The following is a 13,386-nucleotide window of genomic DNA, read 5'->3' on the forward strand; positions in this document are numbered from 1 at the left end:
CATAAATATGGCTTAAATTTGTAAATGGTTCAAATGACTGTATTTTGGTCCAGCTACCAACAGTGCAGCAGTATCGCAGGCTGTAACATCGATCTCCTGACATTTCCCCCCATCGATACCCAGCCTATTCCATCAAATGCTCAGTCACGGTTTAGCATCTTCCCTTCCCTCCTTTTCTAGTTCCCTGGGAAAGAAGAATTCATATTAACTACACCACCAATTAAAAGCTTGCCAGGGATTTTATTTTCAAAGTGCAATCCTGCAGTTGCCAAATGAACAGAACAGAAAACAAACCAGCAGTCTACTACCACAGCGATTTGACAGGAACAGGGCTCTCACTGCTGGGCGATTGGCCTGCCATCACATGAAACAGCTTTCCCTGCGCTAATCCAGAAGGTGTCCAAGGGCAACTACACGAGTCACAACGTGTAGGAAAGAACTGCATTTGCTGGTTAAAATCAAAGGTAGATACAAAATGCTGGAGTAACTCAGCGGGACAGGCAGCATCTCTGGAGAGAAGGAATGGGCTTTCTGAAGTCTGCAGGGTATCGACCCAAAGCAGCGCCCATTCCTTCTCTCCAGAGATGCTGCCTGTTCCACTGAGTTACTCCAGCATTTAGTGTCTACACGAGTCAGAACCATACCCAAATCAGTGAGAAGCAAGACACAAGAATAGAGAAGCAGAGGCAGCAGCTATGTGCAACATGTATAGTTATATGGATGTTTCAATCTATGTTTTATGCAAGTAGACATGAGAAATAAACCAACATATTGAGTTGGTTGTTTACCATGAAATAGAACCATACATGCTGGGTTCCATAAGGCAACAGCAGCTCAATCAATACATCAATCTACCTACATGCAACCTTTTTAGTCTGTTGCATTACCTGCAAATGGACCAGCTTCAAAATGATGATGATGAAATGAGTGTAATTTACGATAGATCTGGATGGTGTCTGGCTGTGGCCAACTCTGCATCGTGAGAAAGGTAGCTGAAATTTTTGGATGTACGTTTTAATGTCACTACACTTCCTGGAATTTGTTTACCTCACCTTGGAAACAGTTTATTTTAAAAATCTGAATTCTGCTAGCTGATGGGCAGGGGAGCATTTGTGATCAGCCGATCACCATGCTCCATGTAACATAACTGACAGCGTCAGGATAATTGCGACCTACATTGCATTTCCATGTTTACATGTCAATTTAATTTCACTGACAGACATGGCCAAGATTATACCCGCTTTAATCTTGAATAAAAATTTGTTTCCCTGCCGTTGTGATTCACTTTCTATGTGCGGTTTAATTTGCCACACTATAGGAAGGACACGATTGTACTGCTCAGAGTAGAGAAGAGATTCACCATCACCAGGATAGGATGAATCAATTCAATTATGAGGACAGGCTGGATAAGCAGGGCTTGATTTGCTCAAGAGTAGAGGAAGGCAAAGAGTGATAGAGAAGAACAACACTACGAGAGGCAGAGATAGGGGATTCCCCCATGGCAGAGGTGTCAAAGATCAGCCGGCATGGGATTAACCAGAGGATTAGGGGGGGATATGTGGCAGAATTTTGCACCCGGTGGTTGGAGTTTGAAAGAATGGTGGAGTGGCATTCATAAATCATTTAAGAAACATCGGGATGAGTACTGGAATCACTAGGACATAATAAACTACAGATTGCTGGCAAATGCGATTAGTAGAGAAAGGTAATTGATGATCAGAATAGACACAGTATTTCAAGAGACTACTTCTGTGCTGTACGGCTCTGTGGCTCCAGTTATTCTCCTTAATAGCACCTCTCTAATTTTGTATAAATGTCTGTATAAACTTCTGAAGGGGACAGTTAACTAAATGTCATGGTATTGTGCCCGCCACCAAAACATCCAGCGTAGATTTCAGGAATCAAACAAGTGGCACCCAGTTGTTTGGTCTGAGCTGAGATTCAAGGCTGGGTGGCAGATCAGGCACACGATAGCCTTGTGTTATGAAGGTCTGTCAGGAGAGGCGGAAGGAGGGAAGAGGGGTGAGGAATTGCAGCCACCGAGATGTAGTCAAGGATCAGAAAAAGAGGCAAGGGAGTAGCAAAGTCTTGTGCCTTAGGTTGTGGCATGGGTAGCAGTGGGCAACAGTCTGGTGCCATGGTCAGGGGTTGCTGGGCAACAGGCAGCAGAGCCATGAACGTTGGGTTGGGCAGGAAGTGCAGCTGAGTTCCTGTGACGAGGTGGTTTGTTAGTGGCCTGTTCCATTGATCCGGAGACAAGGATCAGACTTGGAATCACAATGAAGATCCGAGTCAATGAAGAGCAATGGAGGTAATCTGTGCCTTGGGTTGTTGGATTGGAATGGGGATTAGAGGAAAAGAATCGGAGATAAGTAACTAAATTGATCAGAAGCCTAAACAGCACTCCATTGTTAAATAATGAAAGATGCTCTATCGCACAACATCGTGGTCCAAGTTCTCTCCAGAACTCTAACAGGAATTTTACACGGCAGACCCATCACAGAAATCATCTCATCATGCCAAGATAATGTGGGCTGAGAAGTGCCTAGTGTAATTTCCAATGACACCAAGCACATTTCCATAAAAGTGAAATGTGATCAAGATAATCTCTGGATTGTTTTAAATCTCTGGAGCTTTCACCACCTGAAAATAAAATCAATTTCAATTGCACAGCATTGGAAAACAACAAGGGTTTTGCCAGTGAAAAATCAAAGGGTTGGATGTAGTTTTCATACTTTGTTCTGCATATTACAATTTGCAAATTATTTCAGTAAGATAAATGGTTACAGCCTCTGTAGAAACATGGAACTGCAGATGCTACTTTACCAAAGAAAGACACAAAATGCTGGAGTAACTCAGCAAGTTAAGCAGCTTTGCTGGACACAATGGAAAGGTGACGTTTTGGGTCAGATCCATTCCCATTACAGAATCTGGTTTGATCAGCAGAAACGATAGACAGCCAGGGGAGAAAGATCACTTGATAATGCACAAACTAATGCACCAACTCCCCCTCCTCTAGTGATCTGCAATTGCACTTAGCTCTCCATTGTGACTGCTGCAGCATTCATTATGTGGTGTCTTAATAGTCATGCTTGGAATTGAGTGGAAATAGCATCCAATGAAAACCCACATCAGTATTGATTACTTTCTCCTTCAGTCTAGCTGAGCTAGAAGAGACTGTTCCTAACGTGCACATACCCTATCAAAATCATTTAGATGCTTTGGAATTATGTCCATTTCAAACCTGACACTCCCAACAAATAATGTAACTAAAGCCCATCCATCTCAGGTTGAAAATAAATGCATTCAGAGTTCACAGTCGGTGTTTATGCACTGATAGATCGGCATATTGAACATTTTAATGCTTCAGCTCTGGAAACAGTATTAAGGACATTATTTGCATTTAACAAACACCTCAAAAGGTGGAAAACGTAACAGTGTTTCACAGTAACTTCCCAAATGCTGACAGCAAGACAGAGGGCTTGACAAAGAATGAGGGAGAGAGAGGGAGTGGAAAGAGACAAAATATTTATGGTACTTGAAAGCTAAGGGAATAGATGACTAAACACATGGTTTCCAACGAAGGGAAGAATAGATAACAAGCTAATAACAGATGGGATCCGGGTATCACAGACAAGGCTTGATGTAATGTTCTTCCTTACTGATCTTGCATGGTTGTTGTTGAATCAACTTCTTGAACTGATAAACTCATACAGTGATGTTAAGAGCAAGTTCCTGTATTTTGAATTGGTGGAAATAAAGATAATGTTGCGGCGCCTGCTAGCGCACGCAGATATCGAACCCGGCGTTCAGAAACCGCGGTCACGTGACTCGGGAGGGGCTGTTGTTTTCGCACGGTTTTTCCCAACGGATCGCGGATTGCAAATCTAGATTTCGACTCGCACCAGTACACGTGGAAGTTTATCGTTGCTGACGTCGCCCAACCGATCCTGGGGGCCGATTTCTTGCGCGCGTTCTCCCTGTTAGTCGATGTGCGAGGTGGTCGCATGCTCCCTGTGTCGGACCCACGCCCCGCCAAGCAGTGCAACCCGTCAATGCCCCTACAGCAATTCGTTGAGGTAGCTGAGATCCAGCAACCTTTCGCAGCCCTGCTCGCCGACTTTCCGGGGTTGCTCACACCCCGGTTCGATGGGGACGCGCCCCGTCATGGCGTGGTCCACCACATTCCCACCGAGGGACCACCGGTACACCCCCGCGCGCGCAGTCTCCCGCCCGATAAACTGTGCATTGCACGAGACGAGTTCCAACTTATGGAGGACATGGGGATTGCCTGGCGGTCGGATAGCCCTTGGGCTTCCCGTTACACATGGTGCCCAAAACGTCCGGGGGCTGGAGACCTTGCGCGATTACAGGTATTTGAACGCAGTAACTACAGCTGATCGGTATCCAGTCCCGAACATCCAGGATTTCTCGGCCCATCTGGAAGGTGCGACTATCTTCTCGAAGGTCAACCTTATCCGCGGGTATAATCAAATCCCGATCCACCCCGACGACGTCCCTAGAACGGCCACCATTACCCCTTTCGGCCTTTTGAAATGGCTCAGGATGCCTTTTGGCTTGAAGAACGCTGCTCAGGCGTTCCAAAGGCTAATGGATCAGGTCGGCCGGGATTTGCCGTTTATCTTCATCTACCTGGATGATATCCTGGTAGCCAGCAGCTCACAGGCAGAGCACGTCAAGCACCTCCGCCTACTTTTCGAACGGCTGCGCAAACACGGGTTGGTGATCAACCCCGCGAAGTGCCAGTTCGGATTGCGCTCCATTTCTTTCTTAGGTCATAGCATCACCTCTCACGGAGCGCAGCCACTGCCCGAGAAAGTCGACGCTATCCATCGCTTTCCCAAGCCTCTATCGGTCAAGGGTCTGCAAGAGTTTATCGGGATGGTTAACTTCTACCACTGATTCGTCCCGTCTGCAGCCGCCATTATGCGGCCATTGTTTCAATGCCTGGCCGATAAGCCTAAGGACCAGGTCTGGTCCAAGGAGGCACAGAAGGTGTTCGAGGGTGCAAAGACCGCATTGGCCAACGCCACTATGCTGCAACACCCTAGGGCGTCAACCCAAACGGCCCTCACCGTGGACGCTTCAGACGTCGCGGTAGGCCCCGTCCTCGAGCAGTGTGTAGGTAATCGCTGGGTGCCGCTGGTATTCTTCAGCAGGCAACTGTGAGCCCCTGAAGTGAAATACAGCGCTTTCAACAGGGAGCTCCTTGCACTTTACCTAGCAACCCGCCATTTTCGTTATTTCCTGGAAGGGTGCGCTTTCGCCGCGTTTACCGACCACAAGCCGCTAACATTCGCTTTGACAAAGTGTCTGACCCTTGGTCTGCCCGACAGCAATGGCATCTCCCCTACATTTCCGAATTCACGTCTGACATTCAGCATGTGGCAGGGAAGCTGAATGTTGTGGCCGATGCACTGTTCAGTCCAGCGCTGCCCGAATTTTCAGCGTTTAGCCTTGGCATTGATTACCAGGAGCTAGCAGCCGCCCAACAGGTATGGAGATTTATCGCAATGCTGAATCAGGACTGAAGCTGGTCGAAGTGCCATGTGGCGCCTCCGTCGTGCAAGTCCTTTGTGATATTTCCACGGGTAAAGCCCGTCCTATTGTTCCGGTCGCTTGGCGGCGTCGGATATTCGACACCATCCACAGCCTAGCGCACCTGTCCATTCGCACCACCTCTGCCTTGGTCACGACAAAGTTCGTCTGGCACGGGTTAAGGAAGCAGGTCGCAGCATGGGCTCGTTCCTGCATCCTATGCCAGACCTCCAAAGTGCAAAGACATGTGCACCCGCCAGTCCAGGATTTCGCCGTCCCGGACGGCAGTTTTCTGCACATCCATGTCGACCTGGTAGGTCCCTTGCCTTGTTCGCGCGGGGCTACCCACTTACTGACTATCGTAGACAGGTTTACCAGGTGGGCGGAGGCAATCCCGTTGGCGGATACCTCCGTTGATGCATGCGCGAGGGCCATTGTATCGCATTGGGTCGCTCGTTTTGGGGTCTCCTCACATATTACCACCGATAGGGGGGCCCAGTTCATGTCTTCATTGTGGTGTGGTATGGCGCAGCTGTACGCCGCGAAGCTGCACCAGACTACCGCTTATCACCCGGAGTCCAACGGGTTGGTTGAGCAGTTCCATAGGTACCTTAATTCGGCTTTAAAAGCCCGACTCACCGGCCCTGATTGGGTTCTCCTTGGCATCAGAACAATGCCTAAGGAGGACCTCAAAGCCTCCTCGGCCGAGTTGGTTTATGGCTCCCTTTTGCAGGTTTCCGGGGATTTCTTGCCTGTCCCTCCGGACCAGGAGATTTTTACCTCACAGTTGTTGGCGGACCTTCGCGAGCGGGCTCGCGCTTTGGTCCCGGTTCCCATGGTTCGTATTTGGTACATGTGCCTACTTTGTTACGGGATTGTGCTTATGTGTTTCTCCGTAGAGACGCTCATCGCTCGCCATTACAGCGGGTGTACGAGGGTCCGTACAGGGTGCTCAGTACAGGTGTCTCGACGTTCACGTTGGACATGGGTGGTAGGGGGGAGTTTGTCTCCGTGAGCCGCCTGAAGCCTGCACATGTTGACGAGGATAGCCCAGTGACAGTGGCTACTCCACGGCGTAGAGGACGTCCACCTGCTGTTTTGCCGCCCTCTGCACCTGTTACCTCCGGTCGCGTTTCACCGGTCCCCTTTGTTACGCCTGTCCCTCGTTCGCGTTCCTCCGGTCCTGTTTTACCGGTCCCAAATGTTACGCTTGCCCCGCAACCTCGGACTACGCGTTCCGGTCATACCGTCCGTTAACCCGTGCGTTTCCGTACCGCGGATTCTGGGGGGGGCCATGTAGCGGCGCCTACTAACGCACGCAGATATCGAACTCTTGTTCGGAAGCCGTGGTCATGTGACTCGGGAGGGGCTGTTGTTTTCGCGCGGTTTTTCCCTTGCGCGTGTTAGTTCAGCGTTGTGGGCAGACGTGTCTGATAAGCCTGTATGCTGGATATTGAACTTTCGAATAAAGATCTGTTGAAAATTCCAGTAGTCGTTTCTCAGACCACTAAAATAATATTTCCTAGTAAGGAAAGCATGCAAAATGGAGGGAAATATGTAAGTGGTGGCATATTCATGCACTTGATGCTCCTCTCCTGGGTGGTAAAGGTCTGGGCAGTTTTACCAAAGAAGCTCTCGCGTGTTGCTGGAGTGCACATTGTAGATGGTATATTCTCTACCCACAATGAGCCAATTGTGAAAGAACAAATATTTAACAATGTAACAAACTGTTAATGTGCCAACCAAGTAGTCCTCTTTGCCCAGATACTGTATATATAATCTTCTTGCCTACTGATGGAGCTGCATTCATCCAGGCAAGCAGACAGTGGATTATCACACCCAAGACATCCCCAGTAGTGATGACTTACTTACCATGGACACTGGGGTTCTCACCTCTTCATCATGTAGTCATGATAATTGGGCTGAGTAAAGCTAACCTCTTAAAATGTCAATGATGGACAGTCACCAATGGCAATCCCGTTGAATACAATGGGGAACTTTATAGATAATTTTGGAAATGTAATTGTCATTTACCAGCTCAAGCTTGAACGTTGTCCAGGTCTTGTAGAAAGTGCACGTTTTGCTTCATTACCACAAGAGTCGCATGTGGAATATTATGTAACATTAGCAAACTTCTGACGTGGAGTGCGAATATCAATAAGTAAGAAGCTGGAAGTGATTGCCTCCAAAGGCTGGCTGCCGTGAGCCAAACTTTGTACCTGAAAGGCCCAACTCCCAACAACCATGACCAGTTTACTCTGTGTGAAGCACAACTCGTCATGGAAAAGTTCTTCCTTAGATTCCCATCAACTTCAGTTTCACAAAGGCTCTTTGCTATGATGGTCAAATGCTTCTTGAAATCAGAAGTGTTCACATTTATTTATCTCTGGAATTTAACACTATTTTTGTCCCAAAACTGCAAAGAGCTCTGGAGTCAAATTGTCCTTGCAAAACCAAGATTGAGCATATGGGAGCAGGATATTGGAGAAGTACTATTGAGAGCATTGTTGAAAAAGCCTTTCTTCAATGGAGATTTGAGAGTGTATTGATGAGATTGGAATAGATTGGATTTGTCCTTATTTTTGTGAGCTGGACATACCCCGGGATATTTTCATGTGGTTGAGTGGATACATTTTGAACTATACTGGAGTGTCTTGGGTAGAGGTAGAGCCAGTTCAGTTTGTGACAGTTGAGTTAGCATTGTTGAGAGTTTGGAATCACATGTCAACCAGAACATGGAAGGACACGAGTTTTCTTTCCCAAAATCAAACGTGGTTTTTATAATGGCAAACCTGTTATGTTATGGACAATACAGATATGCTAGCTTTTTATTCCTTACTTATTTAAAGATCCAAATTTAAATAGCCCACCTCCCATGATGGGAATTGAATATTATCTGAATTGTAAGCTAATCACTGTACCTCAGTGCACATGCCAATAAACTAAACTAAGGCTCTGGACTACTTGCCTAGTATATAACCATAAACACCAAAATTGGAAGAACAGAATTCGTTGACGGTTTTAGGGTGGAACAGATTACAGCACCACTGAGGTTCAATGTATCGAAGGATTAAAAAACATTAATGAAAATTTAAAAATGCTACCGTTCATTGGTTCAAAGACACATAGGCGAGAAATGGATACATGGAAGAGAGGGAATGAGGACAGAAGGTTGGATCACTACAAGTTTACAAAAAGCGGTAGATGACAATAACATCAGGAGAGGATTGGACTAGAATGTTAGGAGAATGGTTCTCCTCTGCCCATGTCTACTGAAATATTCATATATACCGTCACCAATGACATCAAACCATTTTACCAGAAACTTTCACATAAAATTACCATTTATTTTACCATGAACATAAATAAGAGTGGTACGGTGGCAGTGCACCAGAAACTGTCAACATATTAAATCACAAGGCTGTAGAATATGGTTCAGTAACCACGGTCCTCCTCCGTACAGATAGTTTACCGATCTTGGTCATAACGTTGTGAGAAGTCATAGAAGATAATTCTGGCAATTTATGCCACATATCCATAGAGAAACAGATTAAAGAAAGCTGGTGAATTTCATGATCTTAAAGGAGGATGTGGGCAGAAAAGGTGAGAAGGAAGGATGGAAACAAATTAATAAGGCGAGCGAGTCATCCTGGACTGATCTCTTACACTTTCAAGCAGTCAGTTCAAGAGTAGCATTAGCAGAGCCTGGGAGAGAGAAAAGAAAACATTTCACAGACTTAAAATACTGCAGCCACGCCACATTATGACAAAGGAATGACAAGTCATTTTCCAAAAACTGATAATCTGCACTTATAAATGTAGAACAACACTGATTTAAGGGAACTACTTGGTCAGTTAATAACCTGAATCAGTCCAAAATGGTGACACTTCATTGATCTCAGAATCTGCTTTGCAAGAAATTAGATTGGACTTGAAAATGTTCTGTAACCTTTGCGATAATTTGAACACATTTGAAAAGCGAAAAAGATTTAATAAAACCTTGATTTCCAGATGCCGTTTTTCATTATCAGGCAGTGGTTTGGTTTAAAAATTACTATAATCTAAACACACCTGAAATATTTAATATAATTTATAAATAGAGTCAGTCTAAACTGACAAATGCATTGGTTTGCTTTCTACTGAAAGTCACCCATCGTGGCATCCATATACACACCATGGAAATGGGTTTATTTTGATTTCCTTTCATGAATCTTTGCTTAACCACAACTGGGTAGCTAAATCAAGTGAGTCAGGAAACACCTTCCCCCTGCTATCAATTCACCCTCGACAATTAGATTAACTAGAAGCATGACAACACATAATGAAAAGATGCAGTTCAAAATTTGATCCAAAATTATCATGTGACACCAAGATAACATTTTTTACATAATAACCATGATTAATATTACATGCAAGAACAAAAAAACAATAAAATTGCCGTTGGCATAACAGGTGTTCTCAGCACAATATCGGACGAAGTTGTATCTCAAAGGCACAAATGTTACTTCAAAAGCGGTACATTCAATGGTGCCCTGATAAAATATGCTTGAGGTGAAGTCATGGATATATAATTCATGCCACACTGTGCTCCTAATGAAATGTGCACTACTTGTGTACGAGAAAATAAAGTAATTTGTTGCCTTGATCTATTCAATGTCTCCGATAGATGGACAAGACAGAATCATCAAGTTATACAGCATAGAAACGGACCTTTCAGCACATCATGTTCCTGCTGATCTTTTTGCCCATCCACACTGATCTAAGCAGATGCTCAACATATGAAAATCAGATTGTCCTTCAGACCTACCAAGCTTGTCCTATCAAGCAGGTGGAGAAATTCTCACCAGCGATGCTGCTAACTCCCAAGAGAGGGAAACAAAAGGAGCTGAGCTATTCAGGAATAAGCTCTGGGAAATTCCACTCTCAAGGCAATCAAGAAATTCCAGCTGGCTGCAGTTGTCACTGGAAAAACATATTTTAATATAATTAACCTCTTCGGCTCTAGAACATGCAATGCTATTTTACATTGGCAATTTGTCATGATAAATACTGCTTTTGATTCCAATAATAAGATTTCATTTGGATTCTGTATGTAGCTCCTGAAACTAATAATGAAAATAATATTACTAAGATGACCTCAGGCATTCAGACCATCGGATGTCACCACCAGTAATAATGAATGGAGAAGATATCTCATTGTTCAAAGCTGCAACACTAAAGATATTAATAAATAAATCAATACATGCTTTGCAAAGAATAAAAGCAAATATAAAGTTAAACATGAGGAAAGCCCATAAAATACACCAACAATTTTTAATTCTTCTTGCTTTGTTAAAGGGGCAATAATGTTATTTCCATATCCGCGACATCAAATTTTAGAACTCTGAACATAACTCAATCCAGCTTCTTTTTGAAAATTTTCAAAGGACTTTGAATCAACTAAAAGTTGATTTAAAACACCAACCCCGAGACAAACTTGTGGATTCCACACATATTCTTCAATCTCATTTGTACAACTTTCTTTGTTATGACAACTTGTGACATCAAAGGGTAAACAAAATTGAGTTTTCATATTTTTGAGTGCAAGGAAAAATAGATCAATTTTAGGTATTTAATAATTTGAGGGCTGCAAAGATGATTGCCCTAATGAAACTAACATCAAATTGTTTGTATGACTAAGTAATCCCATTCTATGGGACAATCAATGTTCCAGCAAAATGTAAGTAACCAGAGCAAAGGAGAAAAATGACTTAAACATAAAGATCTTGATTACGGTTACATGGTAATCAACAAACCCTGACTTTGCTTGAGATAAAATTTCCCACGGTTGGAGGGAAGTGCTGGTGAAAACGTTCAAAGTAAGAGTCGAAGAGTGGCTGAACTAAATAAGAACATTCAGACACAAATGACTGCAGATACTTGAACAAAAAACAAAGTCCTAGAGGAATTGAGTCTGATGAGTTAAATGAGAAAAAAATTGACTCCTTTTTCTTTCTGGAGTCAGACATATCTGTGGGTTTCCATCGGAGGAAGACAAACACTAACCTCACAGGGAATGCAATGACTATCAAATTCTAAACGAGAAGTGTATGCAAAACCTTATAAAATAATTGACAAAGGGAAGACTGAAAAAGGGCAAGGTGAAGTATAACTAATTCATTAAATATCAAGCATTAAACATCAAAAATATGAAAACTTAATTTTGTTTACCCTTTGATATCACAAGCATAATGTTGGTGCAGCTTTGGGAGAAAGTGAGAGCGAGAGAAAAAAGGAGTGAAGCAAAATTAATAAAGGACAATATTGTAAAGAGTTCGCCAAACCTCAGTTTAAAATGTGGGGGAAGGAACTGCAGATGCTGGTTTACACCGAAGATAGACACAAAAAGCTGGAGTAACTCAGCAGATCCGATGGCGTCTTTGGAGAAAAAGGAATAGGTAACGTTTCGGGTCAAGACTTTTCTTCAGACTGAGAGCCAGGGGAGAGAGAAACAAGAGATATAGAAGTTACATAGAACAAATGGATGAAAGATATGCAAAAAGAAACAATGACCAAGGAAAAGTGGAGCCCACAATGGTCCATTGTTGGCTGTGAGTAGGTGATAACAAGTGATACAAACAGAGAAGCTCAGCAGGATGACAGTGAAACTAGTTTGATGACTAGGGTGGAGGAGGGACATAGTGAGAGGGAATACAAGGATTGCTTGAAATTAGAACAATCAACATTCATACCGCTGGGTTGAAAGCTGCCAGAGCCAAATATGAGGTGCTGTTCCTCCAATTTGCATTTGGCCTCACTCTGACAATGGTGGTGGCCCAAGGCAGAAAGGTCAGTATGGGAATGGGAAGGGGAGTTAAATCAGGAGATTGCGTAGGCCAAGGCGGACTGAATGAAGGTGTTCAGTAAAATGATAGCCCAGTCTGCTCTTGGTCTCGCCAATATATAGGAGTCTACACCTAGAACAGTGGATATAGTAGATGAGGTTGGAGGAGGTGCAAGTGAACCTCTGCCTCGCCTGAAAGGACAGTTGTGGTCCCTGGACAGAGTTGAGGGAGGATGTACAGTGAGAATTATGTGCTGTGACAGGTGACTAGGTGAAAAGCGAGGACTAGGGGCATTCTGTCCCTGTTGCAACAAGGGGGAGGGGGAGCAAGTGTGGAGCCGCGGGGTACCAAGGAGACACGTGTGTAGGCCTAATCTACGATGGAAGAGGGGAACCCCCATTCCCTAAAGAATGAGGACAACTCAGTTGTCCCGGTATGAAACTCCTCATCTTGGGCGCAGATACAACGTAGACGGAGGAATTAAGAGTAGGGGATAGAGTCTTTGCAGGGACCAGGGTGGGAAGAAGTGTAGTCTAGATAGCTGTGGGAGTTTGTAGGTTTATAATAGACGTCAGTCGACAGTTTATCTCTTGTGATAGAGACTGTGAGACCAAGAAAGGAGAGGGAGGTATCGGAGATGGTCCAAGTGAATTTGAATGGAGGCTGGAAATTGCTAATAAAGTTAATGAAGTCAGTGTGTTCTGCATGGGTGCAGGAGGTAGATCTGATGCAGTCGTCAATGTAGCGGAGATAGAATTCAGGGATAGGTCTAGTGTATGCGTGGAACACGGATTGTTCGACGTACCGTACAAAGAGGCAGGCATAGCTGGGCCCCACGCGAGTGTTCATAGCTATGCCTTTGATTTGGAGAAAGTGAGAGGAGTCGAAGGAGAAGTTGTTGAGAGTGATTCAAAGGAATGAGCTTTATCCAATCTTTGGCATATTTGCTCCTTTAATTCCCACTGACTATTTGGGGGCTGTAGTACAATTTCAACAATTTTAT

General features: G+C 44.3%; 1 protein-coding gene across 1 annotated transcript in view; it reads right to left on the reverse strand.

Annotated features, from left to right (window-relative positions):
• glcci1 (glucocorticoid induced 1) overlaps window positions 1–13,386 on the reverse strand; it is a 183,342-nt gene that overhangs the window by 16,694 nt on the left and 153,262 nt on the right. The gene's annotated exons all lie outside the window — the stretch shown is intronic.

Source organism: Amblyraja radiata, chromosome 2, assembly GCF_010909765.2.
Source record: "Amblyraja radiata isolate CabotCenter1 chromosome 2, sAmbRad1.1.pri, whole genome shotgun sequence".
Taxonomy (NCBI): domain Eukaryota; kingdom Metazoa; phylum Chordata; class Chondrichthyes; order Rajiformes; family Rajidae; genus Amblyraja; species Amblyraja radiata.